The sequence below is a fragment of the Lemur catta genome, chromosome 10, assembly GCF_020740605.2.
Source record: "Lemur catta isolate mLemCat1 chromosome 10, mLemCat1.pri, whole genome shotgun sequence".
Taxonomy (NCBI): Eukaryota; Metazoa; Chordata; class Mammalia; order Primates; family Lemuridae; genus Lemur; species Lemur catta.
This window is the reverse complement of record NC_059137.1, coordinates 67,441,736-67,462,682: the sequence shown is the minus strand read 5'-3', so window position 1 is coordinate 67,462,682 and position 20,947 is coordinate 67,441,736. Positions and strand designations below refer to the sequence as shown.

General features: G+C 40.2%; 1 long non-coding RNA gene across 1 annotated transcript; it reads right to left on the bottom strand.

The window, feature by feature from the left end:
• Window positions 1-4,616: 4,616 nt before the first annotated feature.
• LOC123646454 lies at window positions 4,617-6,902 on the bottom strand. Its single transcript, XR_006737900.1, has 3 exons — window positions 6,787-6,902; window positions 6,443-6,540; window positions 4,617-4,692 (listed from the first exon to the last, which is right to left on the bottom strand). It is a non-coding gene; the product is annotated as an uncharacterized LOC123646454 (long non-coding RNA).
• Between the last annotated feature and the right edge of the window lie 14,045 nt (window positions 6,903-20,947).

The following is a 20,947-nucleotide window of genomic DNA, read 5'->3' as shown; positions in this document are numbered from 1 at the left end:
TTACTCTGAGTTAAGAATCAGTTACTAGCTGCCCAGGAGTCTGCTTCTCTGGTGGAATGTTACTGCTATTGACTTCTTTTTTTTTTTTTTTTAAGTCATGAATTTTCAAGAAACAGATTAACATAGCATTCCCAGATTTTGGCAGTGTTGAAACAGTGGCTTCTAAATGACTCATCACCAATCTAGAAATTGTAGAGGAACATACGAGGTGGTAGTATGCATCAACCAGCCTTGAGCTTAGCACAGTTTAAGAGTCATCATTGGCCGGGCGCTGTGGCTCACTCCTGTAATCCTAGCACTCTGGGAGGCCGAGGTGGGAGGATCGCTTGAGGTCAGGAGTTAGGAGACCAGCCTGAACAAGAGCAAGACCCTGTCTCTACCAAAATAGAAAGAAATTAGCCAGACAACTGAAAAATATATATATATATTAGCCGGGCGTGGTGGCACACACCTATAGTCCCAGCTATTTGGGAGGCTGAGGCAGGAGGATCGCTTGAGCCCAGGAGTTTGAGTGAGGTTGCTGTAAGTTGGGCTGATTCCAGGGCACTCACTCTAGCCCGGGCAACAGAGTGAGACTCTATCTCAAAAAAAAAAAAAAAAAAAAAGAGTCATCATTGATGGAGATGATGGGTTTGAAAGTGTTCCCTTCAGGATCAAAGACAAAAAGTTGAGCAGATGCAAACATCAGGAAATATGGAATAGAATTTAGAGTGACCTTTAAAATGAAGGTATGGGTTCAACACTAGAAAGAAACAATAAGAAGAAACAGTGTGCTGTGCTTTAGGTCTAATAAATCCTTCCAAACAAATATACATAATCAGGAGAAAGGCAGGGTCAGTATAAATACAGCCCAAGCACCCACTGAAGGGACATTTTGCAATCCATGAGATACCCTGAACACAACGTTTAAAAAGAAAAAAAGATTCTGGATTAATAGTTCATTTGAATATGAATAAATAGTGTGGAACTATTTTTTGAAATGCTCGAAGCAGGCTATGTTGGTGGGAATAGGACTAGGAATTAGTCTTCTCTCTTCAGCTTTCTTCAGTGCTACTTAAGCCCTTATTTTGGTCACATTTGGACTGCATTTTTTTTTTTTTTTTTTTTTGAGACAGAGTCTCGCTCTGTTGCCCGGGCTAGAGTGAATGCTGTGGTGTCAGCCTAGCTCACAGCAACCTCAAACTCCTGGGCTTAAGGGATCCTCCTGCCTCAGCCTCCCGGGTAGCTGGGACTACAGGCATGCGCCACCATGCCTGGCTAATTTTTTCTATATGTATTTTTAGCTGGCCAGATAATTTCTTTCTATTTTTAGTAGAGACGAGGTCTCGCTCTTGCTTAGGCTGGTCTCGAACTCCTGACCTTGAGCGATCCACCCACCTCGGCCTCCCAGAGTGCTAGGATTACAGGCATGAGCCACCGAGCCTGGCCTGGACTGCATTTTTGTGCTTGGGAGAAGCCAGGGTATGCCTAAAAGAATTAAGCAAAAAATAATGATTTAAAGAATATTTTAAAAGGCTGAGTGTGGCAGTTCATGCCTGTAATCGCAGCACTTTGGGAGGCTAAGGCTGGAGGATCACTAGAGGCCAGGAGTTTGAGACCAGCCTGGGCAACATGGAGAGACCCTGTCAGTACCACAAATATTTTAAAAATTAGCTGGGCATGATGGTGCAGGCCTGTAGGCCCAGCTGCTCAGGAGGCTGAGGCGGGAGGATCACTTGAGCCCAGGAGCTCGATGTTACGGTGAACTATTATCATACCACTGCACTTCAGCCTAGGCAAAAAAGCAACACCCCTTCTCAAGCGATATTCTTATAAAAGAATATAAGAGGACATAAGGAAAACCTAACAATAGATGTTGTGGCTGCACCAGTCTCTTAGATCCTTCCCAGTGTTTTCCGGAAGTCATCCACTCATTCTTTTTCGTTTTTTTTGTTTGTTTGTTTTTTTGAGACAGAGTCTCACTCAGTTGCCCCGAGTAGAGTGCAGTGGTGTCATCACAGCTCACTATGATCTCAAACTCTTGGGCTCAAGCCATCCTCCTTCCTCAGCCTCCTGAGTAGCTGAGACTACAGGTGCACACCACCACTCGCGGCTAATTTTTCTATTTTTAGTAGAGACAGGGTCTCACTCTTGCTCAGGCTGGTCTTGAATTCCTGACCTCCCAGAGTGCTAGGATTACAGGTGAGTGCTAGATTTAAAGGCATGAGCCACTGTGCCAGGCCCAAAGCCCCACTGCTAAGACTTGGAGTGAGACACTGAGAGCTTATACTGTATACTTTATCCCTTTTAATCCTCCTGGTTCTAGGTAGTTCTTTAGGGCCATGCAGAGTGCTGTAAAGGAAGACGATCCCCAGAAACACAGGCCCTCTGCTTTGGATCTGTCTTCCTAGAAGCTATCTGGTACCTTCTCTGTTAGACTAGAAACTCTGAAAGGCAGAGAATGTGTCTTTCCTTTTTATCTCTTTACCCTTCCCTTAGTAACTAACAGCTTCCTGCAAATTGAATTAATATAAAGGAAGAAAATGTTCCAAAGAGGTGTCAGTAGCGTAGCCTCCTAATGCAAAGCTGTGATTTTATATTTTCCTTGTGTATCTTTAAATTATTATATTAGAGAAGAAACTAGCAAAATTAACAGTACAAGGGGAGAGGAAGGTTAGCTTTTGAAATCTTAGACAATCTCTGAGCTACAGTTTCATTACAAGTTAAAGGTAGATAGTGCTAATATCCTTTCTGTTAACCTTGGATCCAGGCTTACTGTGATGATTAAATAATAATCCTAAATGGGAATACATACAGTGTTCTAAAGGCATATTAACATGTAAGGGATTATGTATGTTCTGTAGGTAGATCTGTGCCTAGCAATGAAGAGTGTCAGGCTATGAATTGCTCTTTTTCTTTTTCTTTCTTTTCTTTTCTTTCCTTCTAAGAAACACGGTCTCGTTATGTTGCCCAGGCTGGACTCAAAGTCAAGTGGTACTCGTGCCTCACCCTCCCAAGTAATAGCTGGGACTACTCACACCTGGCTTAATTTTTAGATAATTTTTAGGGAGTTTTTATTTTTGATAATGTGCCAATTTACCAGTGAACACTCTTCAGTCTGTGGAACTCTGTGATTAAAGTTGGCCCATTTCTTACTTTGGCCATACATGTACCATATGTATTATTCGCATGTCTCCCTCTCGGTTCCGGACCCAACATGTATTATATTTGACTGGCAGAATCTAAAGAAACTAAAAGTTACTGTCTGTAGTGACTTACAGTGATGGTTCTCCAGGAAACTGGCGCAGCTGGATGAACCACAGCAAATGAGAGCAAATGCACCTTTTGTCAACACCAGAAAGAAACCAGTCCTGGCCTGTTCTCATGACACTTTGGCTCCAAATGTGTCCTATTGTCCCCAAACATGCTGCCTTTGTGCTCTTAGTTTTGATGCTTAAGCTAGAAAAGCTGGAGGCGAGCTAAGACAAACAACAATGGAACAGCTGAAAGGAAAATCCCGTGGCTTCAGAAAGATTTAATCTTTAGTGGCAAATCCTTACTGCTCACTCTTCTTTAAAAATAAAAAAAATCCTCAATACATTTTTCAATCTCAATACTTCTCCACTTACATAAGAATTAATTATTCAAATTTAGTTCATTAGAGGTTTCACGTTAAGCTTTTTGTTTTTGTTTTTTGAGACAGGGCCTCTCTCTGTCACCTGGACTAGAGTCCAGTGGCAGCGTCATCATAGCTCACTGCAACCTCGAACTCCTGCCTCAACCTCCCAAGTAGCTGGGACTATAGACACACACTATCACCACTGGCTAATTTTTCTATTTTTTGTAGAGACCAGGGTCTTGCTCTTACTCTTGCTCAGGCTAGTCTCAAACTCCTGGCCTCAAGCAATCTTCCCATTGTGGCCTCCCAAAGGGCTAGAATTATAGGAGTGGACTGCACCCTCTTGGCCTGAGGCTTAACTTTAAAATTGTAATAACTGGCCAGTGGGGTGGCTCACTTGGGAGGATCGCTCGAGGTCAGGAGTTCGACAACAGCCTGAGCAAAAGCGAGACCCCGTCTCTACTAAAAATAGAAAAAAAATTAGATGGGCAACTAAAAATATATAGAAAAAATTAGCCGGGCATGGTGGCGCATGCCTGTAGTCCCAGCTACTTGGGAGGTTGAGGCAGGAGGATTGCTGGAGCACAGGAGTTTGAGGTTGCTGTGAGCTAGGCTGACGCCACGGCACTCTAGCGCAGGCAACAGAGTGAGACTCTGTCTCCAAAAAAATGTAGTAACCTACTAGCATGTTTGTAAGATTTAATCACTTTTAAGGAAGATTTTAAAATGTAAACACTTTAATTTCTTAGCATAATATTATATTTCTCTTTATGATGACAGGAAGATATGACATACAAGAAACTCTACACCTTGACTAAGTTCCTATCAAAATCTGTATTTGCTTTCTCATTCTAATGTGACTGCAGGATTACTCCTTTGCATTAACCAGGAATCAATGGATTTAGATGGGAGGGTTTTTTAAAACAGCAATACAAACCATAAAAGATAATCCCTTTAAAGTGATTTTCCACAGTTCATTCAGCTCCACTACAACACAAACTAATAAATATAAAATCTCCTACTTCTGATTTTTCTGGAGCTCTCCCAATACTTCTCAGTAATGGCTTCATTGAAATAAGTTCATCTCGGCAGACCTTGGAGAAGAGGGAAGGAAAAGCACTTTGATTTAAACTACTTCATCCAGCTGAGCAAGAGTGAGACCCCATAGCTAATAAAAATAGAAAAATTACCCAGGCGTGGTGCCAAGCACATGGAGTCTCAGCTACTCGGGAAACTGAGGCAGGAGGATTGCTTGAGCCGGGGAGTTCGAGGTTGCAGTGAGCTATGATGATGCCACTGCACTCTACCCGGGGTGACAGAGCAAGACTGTCTCAAAAACAAACAAACAAACAAACAAAAAAACTACTTCATGAAGAAAATATTCCTTCCACTACGTAATGTCATATAAAATATGCATAAGTGAACAAATTTTATTGTTTAACTTAATCTGCACATGGTTTAGGTTTTTTGATTCCAGCAGCTAGTATCTCTCTTTTTTTTTTCTAACAAAGTTCTAAAATGCTACTGTAGCTTGTATAGTTCTGAAAAAGAAGGTTTTAAATTACGGTTTAAAAATGTCCTTCCTCAGCCACAGCTCCTAAATTTCCCTACTCCATGCCTGCCCCACCAAAAAATCTCTGCCGACTCCCAAAATAAGGAAGACTGGAACTTAGAATAATCAACTTGTTATATATAAGAAAAGAAGAACTTTTAAATGTATAGGAAATCCTCATGGAGGAGACAAAATGTATACATCCCAGAGAATGTTCAATACAAATGACCAAGTTATTTTAATCTCTGACTTTTGCATTTTCATAATGCTGCTTGCATCAAAGTGCTATGTGAGAAATCCTACAAGATGGTGTATGTGAAAGGGCTCTTAAATTGTGAAGCTATATTCAATTCTAATCATTATTATTAGAGAAAAACAAGTGTGATGATTGTGTGTAAGCTGTTCCACTGATGCATCCAGTAAGATGTTTTGGTGCCTCCTCCTGTTCTCTCTCCCCCACCACTTCAGTGCACAGGGCTCCTCTCTTTCCACAACCACCACCCTGGTCAGTAAGCAGCCGTCAACATCCAGACAAGATCCTCCGCCAGCAAAAAGATTGTGACTCCCTGAAGGCTCTGTAGGGGTGACGGGAAACTTGCCCTTTCCCCAAAAACTTTGCTGAAAGATCAACTCACAATAAGGCAGATTAATAAGAGAAAGGTCTATTTACCACGCGCGTGGGGAGAATCACAGAGTGATAACCCAATAGCTCAGTGAAGTTAAGGCATTTTTATACAGTCTTTTTAGAGGGGAGGGAGGGAAATGAGGAGTACAGGTAATTCTGTTTGGGGGTAAAAGTGTTTGCCAGGGGCTAGGGAGGATGAATGGATGGGGAAAACAGATTGACTTGTAAATTAACCTGAGAGACAGGTATTATGTTTTAAATGACTTGGGCCAGGTCTAGCTGCATTCTGCAATATACTGAGATAACAGGGAAAGGAAGGGAAGCCAATTGCTCCCTTTGATCTTTTGACTGGTCAGTGCAGTTTATGCAGATAGAGGGAAAGCCCCCTGGAATGCTTTGCTGATCTCAAGAGGCCTGCAATTCAAAATACTCCTTATTCCAAAGAGTCATATTTTGGGGTGAAATTTCTTGAGCTCTTTCAGCTTAAATAGTCATTAGCACTTTTCAGCAATAAGGTCTTTTTTTTTTCATTTTCTAATAAGATCTTTTTAATTAAGGTATGTACATTGCTTTCTTAGACGTGCTATTGCAGACTTAATAGAGTATGTTGCAGTATAAACATAACTTTTCTACACACTGGGAAACAAACAAATTTGTGTTAACTCACTTTATTGTGGTATTCTGACACTGAGCCCGCAGTATCTTCAAGGCATGCCGTTATTTGCATTCAAATCTTTGTCACAGGGGTCTACTTCGGGGGGATCCCTAAAAAGATACTGCCATTGGTTAAAACATATTTGTAAGTCCCAGAGTCTATTGAATTATGGACTATTTAGGCCTACATGGAAGGAACCTTAGAAAATCAGTATATTGGAAAGAGAGGGAGGCTTTTAGAATGAGAAATATCTGGACTCAGATTCTGGCTCTACCACTTACTAATTGTGTGGCTTTATATAATCCTCTCTAAACTTCAATATCTTCATCTGTAAGTGGTTGCAATATAATACTTACCTCCCTTCTTTACTGGGTCTGTTCAAAAGCTTGATAAGAGGTCGGGTGCGGTGGCTCACACTTGTAATCCTAGCACTCTGGGAGGCCGAAGAGGCAGGATCACTTGAGGTCAGGAGTTTGAGAGCAGCCTGAGCAAGAGTGAGACCTCATCTTTACAAAAAAAATTAAAAATTATCCAGGCATGGTGGCGCATGCCTGTAGTCCCAGCTACTCGGGAGACTGAGGCAGAAGAATTGCTTGAGCCCAGGAGTCTGAGGTTGCTGTGAGTTAGGCTGATGCCACAGCACTCTAGCCCGGGCAACAGAGTGAGACTCTGTCTCAAAAAAAAAAAAAAACTTGATAAGATAATACATGTGAAGAATTTAGAATTATTCATACAGATTATTATTACTATAATTATTAATCAGTGGGAGAACGCTTCAACACACTAGTTGAAATTGGAATAAGTGAAGAGAGAAGGCATTCCAGGTCAAAGGCAGGTGGCTATTTATAAGAGCAGTGCTAATAGGTCAGCTAGATTTTTTTGAGACAAAGTCTGGCTCGCCCTGGCTAGAGTGCAATGGCATTATCGTAGCTCACTGCAACCTCAAACTCTTGGGCTCAAGTGATTGATCCTCCTGCCTCAGCCTCCTGAGTAGCTAGGACCACAGACACTTGCCACCATGCCCGGCTAATATTTCCATTTTTTGTAGAGATGGGGTCATGTTTTTGCTCAGGCTGGTCTTGAACTCCTGACCTCAAGAGATCCTCCTGCCTCGGCCTCCCAGAGTGGTAGGATTACAGGTGTGAGCCACAATGCCCTGCAATCAGCTAGATTTAAAACAAAGAATTTGCAGAATGAAGTAAATGGAGAATGGAGAAAAATAATAAAAAATAATGTATAGTACTTTAAAAATTATGCAATTTCTTCTCTTCCCAGTCTGAAGTGTGAGATTCTGTGTGACAGACCATGGAAACCATTGCATGCTATAGAGGAGGTACAGAAAACAAGAAAAGAGACATTATTGAGCTTACACTAACAATTGCACAGAAGACAGAGGAAAACCCTGGAAAGCCATGTCACTTCCTGGCTTCTCTTGTGTATTCTTTTCGCTATTTCACATCTCCACACACCTCTGTGGGTTGGCAGTGGATAGGCATGAAGGCCTCGAAGTTACAGTCAATCTGCCTGGACCCCAGCAGAACTAGACGGAATTGGTCCCATGCCTTCATTGCACATTGTGAAATTTCCAATGCCCTCCCCAAGGTTTCCATGAATTTCTGGGTAATTACGCTCTCTAATGACCACCTCTGGCTCTGAGCTCCTGTTTCTACAGACTGAATTCACTTATGAACTGTCTTTCTTTTCCATGTACAATGTCCCTGTTTTTTGTTATCTTGTTGACCCAGAGAGAACACAGCCTTTATTTTCTCTCTGTCTCTCTCTCTCTCTCTCTCTCTCTCTCTCTCTCTCTTTCTTTCTCTCCCACCTGTCCCCCATGAGGTGTTTGTACATATGTCAGATTTTGAAGGTTTGGAGTGATAAAGAGGGTTATATTAGGACACAAAAAATTTAACGCTGAATATTAGATATCCCTGTTGTAAAAGTCCCTTGGCCATTTCTTGCCATATTGTTCAACCTGCCTCTCCTTTATTCTTGAATTTGCTCCCAAATTTCTGATCCTATCAAGGTGAAAATTTTAGCACTTCTTTTGCTTCCTTTTCCCTGGTGGGCTCATTCCTCAGGGTCTCATTTTGCAGCCTAAAACAGTGCCTCATGGTATTTTTTTAAAAACATAATCTAAAACATAGCAGGCATGGAGGTGCACCCCTCTGACCTCCCCTCAAGAGAACCTGCCGCGGGAGCAAAGTTGACTGATAGCTTCCAGCAGCCAGAGCTTTCCACGGTGGCATTCACGTTGGGACTGTGCTTCCCACAGCTGCTCCCAGGTGGTGAGTGCACATAGTGAGCCTACTAGAGTGGGCCATTCTTCCCTGACAGGGAGCTTCCCTCCAGGAGTTTCATGGGGTCTCTGCTCAGAGACTCCCCATCGACATGGCCAGATTTTCTCAGAACTGTGTTGCAGTCTGAGGCCCACCCAACGGTTTCTCCCTTCTGGTCTCCTTTCACAGATGTTAGACCTTCACCACACTCTGCAGGCTCTCCCTGCCTACTCTGCCCTCCCCGTTTGTCTTTCACATCTCACCCTCTCCCCAATAAATCTCTTGCATATGTGACTCCATCTGCTTCTTGGAAGATCTGAACTAGAACACTCCCTAGAAAGAATTATGATGCTAGTTTTTCGGATCATTATTTTTCCCTACCCTGCCACAGAGGTATAATCATGGAATTTCTTTGCTTATGATATTTGGAAAGTGTGAATATTTATCATTTGTATATCATGCATATACATTTCTCCATGTCAACCAGATTAAATTTGGTTGGAGGCCCAATCACCAAAGTTAAATATAGTCATTCCTTGGAATCTGTGGGGGACTAGTTTCAAGACCCTCTGCAGATAACAAAACCCACCATGCTTATGTCCCTTATAGAAAATGGCGTAGTATATGCATATAACCTATGCACATCCTCCTGTATACTTTAAATCATCTCTAGCTTACTTATAATAACTAATACAATGTCTACACATTCATTCATGTGCCTACATCATTCATGTGGATTCAACGTAGTACTCACCATGTGGCAAATTTTAAGTTTTACTTTTGGTAACTCTGTGGAATTTTTCTTCTGAATATTCTCCATCTGTGATTGGCTGAATCCACGGATGTGGAACCCACAAATATGGAGGACCTAATGTAACAACCGATGAACTCACTCCTCTTTCCTCCTAGGCTAAAGAAAATAAGGAGGTCCTGGTCCTCAGCCTATGGTTATTTCAGAAATCACTTCTCAATCCACTCAAAGGCTGGTGGTTGGACTAGCGGCTCTATTCCTTTGATGCCACATTATTAGAAACATTGCTGAGTCGCTAAGGCCAAGGCACTCAGTACTTGTTCTATATAGATAGCCCTGCAGTCTTTCCCATAAGCAACCCATAAATAATTCAGTCTTCTGAAACTTATAAGCCTGTAATTCTTCTCCCAGTTTTTAGAAACATATCTATTCTCTAAAATGGGATTATTCCCCTCTTTTATCTTTGAAGTACTCCTTCATTTTCTAACATTTTTTTTTTTTTAAGTCAGAGTCTCACTCTGTTGCCCAAGCTGGAGTACAGTGGCATCATGATAGCTCTCTGCAACCTCAAACTCCTGTGCTCCAGCAATCCTCCTGCCTCAGCCACTCAGGTAGCTGGGACTACAGGTGTGCACCACCACTCCCACCTAATTTTTCTATTTGTAGTAGAGTCAGTGTCTTGCTCTTGCTCAGGCTGGTCTCAAGCTTCTGGCCTCAGCCACTCCTCTCGCCTCTACCTCCCAAAGTGCTAGGATTACAGGCATGAGCCACCTCTCCTGGTCGATTTTCTTCCACTTTTAATCTCCATAATGATCATTTGACAACAAAGATGTACATAGTTGTCCTCAGGGATAAGACCATCAATGACATAAAGGGTTGTTTATCCTTCTAGGACCAGAATGGTGGTGAATAACTCTCAAGTCTAAGATGGAGAAAGATGAGATAGTTAATTTTACAGTAGGTTACTGTTGTACTCTGTCAAATAATCCATAAATCAGCCTGCTACATACATTCTGTTTATTGCATTTCCTTGATGTTGAACATTTGAACAAAGCAAATTTGGTGGCATCATAGTTTTAAGCTCCAGAGGGACCCCAGGAATACAATCCCTTTTTCTAGCAGCCACTTGATATAGGGGCTCGTTAGTGTCTCTGCTATAGTAGGAAGAGGTAGAATTGGAAGACAACAGAGACTATTACTCCCAAAAGGGAATTTAGGGATTAAGTAATTCAGTGCTCCCAACTTTACGGATGAAAATAGCAATCCAGAGTGGTGGAGTATTGGCCCAAGATCATACATTCAGTGTCCTGGGTCAAAGGTATAGGAGTGTTACATAGAAAAGAAGTTATAAACAATTGCTTTTGTTACTGTTCTTTGGGTAAACTTGGACTTATTACTTATGAGTCTGAGTCTTTTTCTCTATCTTTAAACTTTGCATTCTAATACACACCTTGTAGAGTTGTCTGGAGGATAAAATATAATGAAAAATGTGATTACAATGGTGTGCTGGTAAATATTTAATAATAGACTCTTGGGGTTGATGGAGAAGTCCCGATTTGTAACATTTGATTATTTTCACGGTGTAAATATTCTTCCTGTGGCCAATTTCAAGCTACCAGTGGTTTAACAACCAGCTGGCAAGATTCCTGACAATTTAACAATTGCCTCTCACAATCCCATATGAGCCAGCACGGGCCAGCTCCAGTACACCACTGAATGTGTAACACTTGGCATATAGCAGATACTCAACAAATAATAGTTGCCTTCTCATTCTCACTAGTCATGAGTTCTTTCTACCATGCTATGCAACTTTTGTATAATGGACACTATTTGAATTCCTCAAGATTTGTGAGCCATCATTGTACTTATCTATGTAAATAAAATGAACTCTCCCCTCTGAAGATGCCTGTATAACATTTCGTAGCTTTTGAAAATATATTTAAGATGCTCTTTCTAACAATACAGGATGTGTGAAGTGCACAGAACTCACCTTGCAGGACCCCTGTGGCTTCCCAAAGGAGCTGCCTTCCCCAGAGCAGCCGAAACCGAGGTACATTTCAAGTCTGTTGAAGACCATAAAGCAGAAGAGAAATAGTGATTTCCAGTAAGAACACTGAATGAAAGGCAGATGCTCTGAATTATAATTTAGGTTTTTTTCACACAATGTAGCACACTCCAGGATGAGTAGAAGTGACACATTTGCTATTTTTTAAATGATTCCCTGAACAATTCCAGATTAGGCCAGCTGTCCTATATTTGTGTTATCTTGCTTGCTTTAAATGTAAAGATGCACTATGGGCTTCTGTTTCTAGCCAAGAAGAAGTAACTGGTATAGAATTACCCTCCCACTGTAAACAGCTAGAAAACTGTACAATATACATAAAACAACCATTTTCAGATATTGGAATCACAATATGTTCAAGATTTTGACTTCTCAGAGAAGAAAAACAATTGAAATGAGCCCTACAATTGTCCTGGCTTCCTACCTGGAGGTAGAGTTGCTAGATGTAATACAGGACATCTAGGCCAGGTGTGGTGGCTCACGCCTGTAATCCTAACACTCTGGGAGGCCGAGGCCGGAGGATTGCTTGAGCTCAGGAGTTGGAGACCAGCCTGAGCAAGAGGGAACCCTGTCTCTACTAAAAACAGAAAAAATTAATTGGGCATGGGGGCACATGTCTGTAGTCCCAGCTACTCCAGAGGCTGAGGCAGGAGGATCGCTTGAGCCTGAGAGTTGGAGGTTGCTGTGAGGTAGGCTGACATCACAGCACTGTAGCCTGGGCAACAGAGTGAGACTCTGTCTCAAAAAAAAAAAAAGAAAAAGGAAAATCACTTGAATTTGCTTTATGTCTAACATCATTTCCATAGTCTATAATAAATATAAAATAAACATCAAGTAATAAGTCATTAGCAAAAAAACATAAAGCAAGAAATGCACATTAAAATGATTTATAACATAACCACATTTATATAACAATGTATTCTAATATCAAAGGGCAAATTTCAACAATGCTAGAACTGCAATTAGTTTTGCACCGACCTAATATAATATCATGATTGTAGAGGAGCTGGAGAGAAATGGGCTTATGCAAAAATGTTGCAGGCAGGCTCTTGAATGTTTTCCCTTTGATGTTATGTGCAAGTGTATTGATTTATTTTGTATTTGGATTAGTCAGCTATTTTACCTGCATGTTAAGAAAGGAGTGGGCTTTTTAATAAGAATAAAAAATGAAACATTTTTGCTGCTAAAGGAACTTAATTTGTTTTTTGGTTTGAGTCTTGCTCTGTTGCTCAGGCTAGAGTGCCATGGCATCAGCATAGCTCACAGCAACCTCAAACTCCTGGGCCCAAGTGATCCTCCTGCCTCAGCCTCCAGAGTAGCTGGGACTACAGACATGCATCCTCATGCCCAACTAAATTTTTCTGTTTTTAATAGAGATAGGATCTTGTTCTTGCTCAGGCTGATCTTGAACTCCTGAGCTCAAGCAATCCTCCTGCCTCAGCCTCCCAGCCGTGAGCCACCTCGCCCAGCCAAGGAACTTAATTAGTATCTAGGAAGTTTTGGCTTCGGCTCTATATTATTCCCTATAGCTGTTTCCTCTCCTTTCCACAAATGAAAAAATATATGTTTTGTCTTTAGCCTCTCAATATTACCCTTTCTCTCCCTTCCTTTCTCTCCTTCTCTCTCCCTCTTTTGAATCCCATTCAAATTTGCTCTGCTAAGTCAACAATAGGTAATTTTGTCAAGCTGTTACGTCATTCTAACTTGAAAAATAAAAATAAACAGCAACCACTAAATAACCTATGTGTATTATGTCATGGTGAAAAGTGAAATCTCTGGTATCAGGAAATAACTAATTGATTTGTTGATTCATCATGAAGTTAAACAGGGTCCAACCTGCTCTAACACAGCTGTGTTGGGAAGGGTGGGGCTAGTCAGATTTTGTTTAAATTAACTGATTGAATTTTTGGCCCCCTAAAAAGCATGTCTAAGAAACATGTGGTAGGCACATTGCCAAAAGAATACGTTTTCTTCTATTGCCAAACCTCAACTCAGTTGATGAATAAAGAGGACATGCAAGGACATTCCCTTTTTACTATCCTGTCCAATATGACATCGATTTACATCTTATCTTTAATTCAAACACAATTGGCCATGCCCAAGCCTTAGCATTTTAAAACATAACTTCAGAAAAGTAAGAGATTCTGAAAAAAATGCCAAAAATTAAAATCAAATTCAAATCTAACTGCTGCAACCTCATCACATTCAGGTTACCTTGTCTCGGAAGGGACTAAAGGGTTTTCCAGATTCTCTTGTGAACAAGATGAGAAACCAGGTGAACCCATGCTGAAAGGCTTTTGCACATACCCTGAGGATTACAGCCTGTTCTCAAAATTCCTGTCATCAAATGGGGTAGGGGAGCGGGGCAGGGGAGGGAAACATCTGGAAAATATTAAATGGTGCAGCTCATTTGGATGGGAGAACAGAAGGAAAAAGAAAAAAAGAGGAAGAAGAAGATATAGACATGGTAAAGCGCTGATGTTTTGATTTTTTGACTCTTGGGGGAGAGGACATTAATGGACTGATATATTCTTGCTCAGACAATTTCTAGTTGGGCCATTATGACTGGCTACGGAAAAAGAGTAAGGAAATTATGTACCCCCCCCAAAAGGTGTTACACCATTTTGTACAAAGATTTGCTTGGAGTTAACTGTTCATCAGGCTTCTTGTTGAAAGTACATAGGAGTACTCTGAATACTAAACTGAGGATCACATAATGAGTAGTTGATTTTTGTGGTTCAGGAGGAAAAAAGTTAATGAACGTTATTTAAAGGCTCTGAAACACTCATCAAAGCTCTGATTACTGAGACCCATTCCTCAAGAACAGGAACTATTCTTGTGCCTGGAACATAGTAACAAATGTTTGGTTTGTCTGTGAGACTCTGTCTCCTAAGTTGGAAAGCAGTGGCGGTCATTGTAGCTCACTGCAACCTCAAACTCCTGGGCTGAAGGGATCCTCCTGCCTCAGCCTCCTGAGTAGATGGGACTACCAGGCATGTGCTACCATGCCTGGCTAATTTTTTTTCTATTTTTTGTGGAGACAGGGGTCTTGCTCTTGCTCAGGCTGGTCTCAAAGTTCTGGCCTCAAGCTTCCCAGAGTGCTAGGATTACAAGCGTGAGCTACCACACCCAGCAGTAACAAATATTTGTTAAATTGAGGAAAGTAATTAAGAAGAGCAAACTTTAAAGCTATTAAATATTGAACATGACTTAACTTTGTGATGAAAATACTTATTCTGGAACACTACGTAGTCTCATTTATAATCTATGTCATTCAACAGAAGAATTTACTTTGATTAAAATAAAATCAGGTGATATCCTCCCCATCCCCCAATAAACTGGAAACTAAGACCTCATAATGAGATGATGTTTGTATGCTTTATGAGATACCAAAGAAAAAAGGATATCAGATTTGTGTCAATTGTGTAACTGCTCCATCTCGGAGGAATCCAGCATAATCCTCCATTTTTCTGAGTCTCTTTGTTCTTCTCCAGAAAGAAAAGATTAATGTCATCTTGTGCATCACTACGAGGACTAAAGGAGATAATGTTTTGATAAACACTTTTATAAACCAACTAGCATTTTTCCTTTTGTTTTGTTTTATTTTGTGTATTTAATTTTTAAACAAGTACTTTTCATATGTCATTTTTATGAGAAAATTAACAACATTCTTTGCTTATAACACGTCAACAAATATTCAAGTTTGTAAGAGGAGTCTCATCTCTTTGGGTTATTTAATTCTAGAAGCTGGCAAAGAAGCTGGTCTTATTTCTAGATGGAATGAATGGCATATGTGTTTATTGTATTTGGTTGAAATAACTCTGAATTTTATTTTCACTTGATTGTTAAACAATTTTAAATAAGTGTATATATACATATATATATATATACTTATACTTACATATATATATATATATATATATATATATATATATACTTGTACTTTTTTTTGTAGATGGGGTCTCACTCTTGCTCAGGCTTATCTTGAATTCCTGAGCTCAAGTAATCCTCCTGCCTCGGCCTCCCGGAGTGCTAGGATTACAGGTGTGAGCCACCGTGCCCCTCCATCTTTTAATTTTTTGATAGTAGCCATTCTAAGTGAAGTGTGGTGATACTTCATTGAAGCTTTGATTTGTATTTCTTTGATGATTAGTGTTGCTGAGCATTTTTTAAATATATTGGTGGACCATTTGTGCGTCTTCTTTTAAGAAATACCTATTCAAGACTTTTGCCCATTTTAAAAATCAGGTTATTTGTTTTTTTGCTGTTGAGTCATTTGAGTTCGTTATATATTTTAGATATTAACCGCTTATGAAATGTACAGTTTGCAAATATATTCTCCCCTTCTGTATGTTATCTCTTGCTCTGTTTATTGTTTAGGCTGCCCCTTTTCTTGTCCTGTAGCTAGAGAGAGCTGAAGTGTATTGGGGCTTTTTTGTCTGTACCTGTCAACACTTTCAAACTTCCTGCTTCTCTGGCACCCAGTCGGGGACACATAAAGCAGGAGAAAACCCATGTTGCCATGTCATTCCTTTGGTCCTGAAATCGCTAGCCAAGCCCATCTTCTCTCTACCTTTTAGGAACTTCTTATACTTATTTTATATACAATATCCAGGGCCTTTAGCTGTACGTAGTAGAAGGACTAGAAAGATGTGTATCTACTCCATTTTTTTCCTGGAACCAGAAATTCAGTGTCAGATTTCTGTAATAGATTCTTGTGCCCATGGCCATGGCACCGTAAGGCAGTAGTTCTAGGAGGGAACGTGGACATTAAGGTGCATATGCTTTTTATTGCTAACATCTACTACCCCTAAGTTCCAGTTTGTCTAGATGGGTGTAAAGGGTTTTAGCTCTACACCCAACACAATACAGTTTTTCTCTTGCTGTATCAGTGCAACAGGTAGAAAATGAGGCAATTCTGGTGCCAAAAATATAAATTTCTGGTGTTGGTTGCTTGCCTCTGGCTTGGGAAGGGTGGCCCACCAGCTATGCCTCTTCAAGGAACATATTTGCTAAAACAAGATCTCAATTCTATATCATGAAGGCTCCATCTGCTTTCATGGAATTTTAGAGCTTAACTGACAATCTCTTGCAAATAAATTCTGTGCTGGGGTAAGAGAAGGAGCCAATCACTTTTACATATTTCAAAGGTACTCTCTAACAACCAATGCAAGCACTTGAGACTTTTACATTTTTCTGCTGGCACACGTTTCCAAAAGCAACTGGGGCTGCAATGTAAGGAAGTGCAGTTTGTGCATTACGCAAAGGCACCTAGCCAATGGGACAAAACAGAGCTAAGATCCAGCCCAAGCTCTACTTGCCAAATCATGTACCCATAGGGCTGCATCACCCAGAGGGGGTGCCTTTTTCAAATTTACACAAAGGCTTCCTATAAGCAATCAGCTGGGCCCTGAACCTAACAATGGCAGCATTGCAACATCTCAAAAGAAACACTCTCTTGTATTCTATAAACTCATTATACTTGAATATTCAATTGATACTCATGCATAATTTATATCATCACTTCAAAATAATTTATTTTCAGATTTTCAGGCCTATTAAAATGAGCTGGAAATCATCAGAGAAAAGACATACACATTGCAAATTTTGACCAGGATCAAATTGGCTTTTTGAAGGGGTTTTCCATTGTCTCCCTGGGACAACACCAGCCCATTGATGAATTGTTAATTATCAGGTGCTGGATAGGTAACATAGGCTTCCTGATTCACACAATTCTCTGCCCTTTACCTGTGAACGTGCCCCTTCTTTTTTATGTTACACCCAAGTATGTCCTTCCAAGGCAATTGAAAATCCCTGCCATATAAGAGAGTCTAAATCACTGAATAAATGTAGATACTGAAGCTTCCAATGGGTAATTAAATAGTTGTGTGAAGAGGTCTCTTCCTTGTCTATTTAGCCAGCTAGTGGCCACTTAATGAACATATTTCTACTCAGAATAAGAGCTTTAAGTTCCTTGGATCAAAATAACTTTATAAAATAAGTCATCGGTCCTAATCTTACTTTAAACCAAATGTTGACTTACGTGTGACAAAGACTGTCTCCTTTGACCAAAACTTCAGTCAGTCTCCTCTGAGTTCTCTGCTAGACTAGGCCTAATCTTGGGGCTCCCTCTCTATCCTTGTAGAATCCAGTTTGAGCAAGAATTCTGCTAAATCAGCTTATTGAAACCCCCTCACCCTCGGTGTCTGATCACCTCAATATCTTACCGCTTTGGCCTGCATCCAGCAATAATCCTATCAAGTGAGTTTAGCCAGAAACTCCCTCTACTTGATGTTCCCTCTTAGTAATTTTCTATTTACTGATTGGCACTCTGCTCCTTGGTTATAAATCCCTGCTTGTCCTTGCTGGAGTTGGGTCCATTCTCTCTCCCCTGCCTTAAGTTCCTGATATAGCAGTCCCTGCACCTATCACCACAGCCCTTCTTGAATTCAGTCTGCCTTACCATCTTTAACAAGTATTTGGATAATTGTTTTTCTTTAACAGGTATAAAACGGTTGGCTCATATCAAGACAAATAACAAGGAAGCATCAAAACATACCGTGGTCTCTTAAAATATAACACTGACTCTTGGTGGGCACAGTGGCTCATGCCTGAGGCAGGTGGGTATCTTGATGCCAGGAGTTTGAACCAGTTTGAGCAACACAGTGACACCTCAAGTCTACCAAAAAAAAAAAAAAAGTTCAGCCAGACTTGGTGGTGTGCACCTACAATCCCAGCTACTCATAAGGCTGAGGCAGGAGGATCGCTTGAGTCCATGAGTTTAAACTATGATCATGCCACACTGCACTCGAGCCTGGGTGACAGAGTAAAAAACAAAACAAAATAAAAAACCACTGATCACCCTTTATTTCCTCACTTCTCCAAAATATGAAACTCAAAAACTAAAATGAGGAAGATGAGCTAGTCACAGTAGCAAAAGCACTGACCTGCAGTTGAGAAGACCTGAGCCCTATCCCTCCTCTGCTGTTAGATTTGCTGCAGTTCAGCAAATCTCTCAACACCTCACCACCCCAGGAGCCATGTCTACTAGATGAGTGCCTTTAGCTGCCTCTAAAACACTCTAATTTTTATATTTTCCAAACAAGTACAAGTACAGCTTTGGTGAATCTTTTGAGCTGTGTTTTTTCCTTTCAAACATTTACTTTTCATTTTAGCAACCATTTAAAACTCTTTTCTCCTTCTTGTGGAAATTGATTTCCCATCTACTAATCTCTTCTTTCTCAAATGTAATCATTTGTAACAGCGTAATCAAGAATTCTATAAATAGCCATATCCCTTTTACAAGATACTGTTATAACAAAAGAAGACTCTTTTTTGAAAATTTACCGTGAAGAAAAATAAAATCAATTTACTTCCTATAAGTTTTCCTTTATTAATTAGAGGTGAGCAGAATAAATTTTTTATCTTCCTACTAATAATGTGTCCCAACATTGTATAAGGAATGCTATTTTGAAAATTAGATTAAATTGCAGGACAGCTAAGATGGCTCTCCAAAACACTTGTCATAAACCTACATTTCTGTCTTGCCACATGAAGGTACTTCCACTATCAAAATATGTAGTTTTGAAGTGTCTAGTTTGAAAATATTCATATAATGTGAAGGATTAAAACAAAACAAAACTCATTAAAAGACCTAGTTCTTGTCCTCATTCTGCCATATACCATGAGATCTTGGCTAAGACGCTTACTTTCCCTGGTTTCCACATCTGAAAAGTGAAGAAGCTAAATTAGATGCTCTATTAGTGTGACGCTTACAATCTTCTAACTCTATGTCAAATAGTTCTTGGACTGTTCTTCAGAAGTCTCAAATCTTCAGAACTAATAATTCCTAATTTACAGATGAAGAAACTAGAATTCAAATAAATTAAGTAACTTGCTCAAAGTCACAAAGCTAAACTGTGGACTACCTGATTTCTTACCCAGATCTGTCTGATTCCAAAGCTGCTGCTTTTAGCTCTACCCTTAAAGAAATCTTCCCCTTTCAGGAGGACTGGAGGAGGAGAAATCCTTCCTATTATAAAAGTGCACATATGGCTTCCATAGCTTTAGCATAAAATCTATACCCTAGAAAAGAGTTCTCTTGGAAAAAGTACTGCACTACTTGAGGGTTGGCCTCCACACCGTGTCCTACAATTAACTAAGACAGTCATTCTCAAAGTGTGGCTACTACGCCAGAAGTGACAGAAACACCTGGAAATTCCCTAGACATGCAGATTCTCAGGCTTCATTCCATCTCTACTGAACCAGAAACTTCAGGGATGAGGCCCAGCGATCTGGGTTTTAACAAGTCCTCCAGGTGACTGATGCACACTACAGTTTGAGAACCATTGAACTAAGACATGTGACCTTGAGCAATGCATGCAGCAACTCTGAGCTCCAGTTGCCAGCTCTAAACCCCTATGGTATTTCCGTGACCTAACATCTGAATTAATGGGAGGATAGCTTGTATTCATATCCCTAATTTTGAGAACTGATATTCAATAAAGTGAAGAAGGAGAAAGCAAATGAGGAGGACAAAGAGGACATCCTTTCCTATAGCCCACAATTAGTCAAAGCAGCAATTTTGCTTGTAATGATTTATGGCACTGACACCTGTGACATCCAAAATTAGAACATCTTTTTTGGAGTCACTCTGAATGCAACTAGCTCTTTGGAAATTTAAAAATTTATTAGGTGACTTGGAGCTCAGCTCAAAGAAAGAATCAATTAAAAATATGCTTTCTGTTTCCTTAGCCCTGCCTTAAGTCATTCAGGAGATGGTTTCTGGGAATGAAGTCTAATAGATCTTTTTTGTAAACTGGAACAAAATAATATCTCACTTCCCAGGAGTTAAAACTTCCCTCCCTACCCAGGGGATGACATATATTTCAGGATCCATTTCAACCAGAGATGACATAACCAGCCTTTCAGGTAGCTTTAGGAACTCATGTTTCCCAGCTTAGCAATGATTCAGCAGATGGCAGGGAGTATGAATGGCCTTAAGTACCATACTGGCGCCAAGGGTCATATTGTCATTATTTATTAAACATATTATTTGCATAAAGCCTAAGTCTCTGTGACTTCATTCTTATGTAGTGCACAGCTTGGGTCAGAAATCTTGTCATTGGGTCTAGCCCTGAGGTTAGAAAAGACACCATTTTTCATATGTAAAGTTGAAGCTACTGATCTATCATCAAAATACCTGGCACATAGTAACCATTTAATGAATTTCTGTTGAATGAAATAATGAGTTAAATAGTGCACAGGCTTAAATTTGGTTTATAAATAACGGCGATAGTTCTGTAGCAGTTTGAACACACACATTTACCTGTATCTTTCATGATAGGGAAGGAAATTAACATGTTCCGAGTACTTTCTATGTCCCAAGTACATGGTGCATGTTTACCTCAGCTAATCCTCACAAC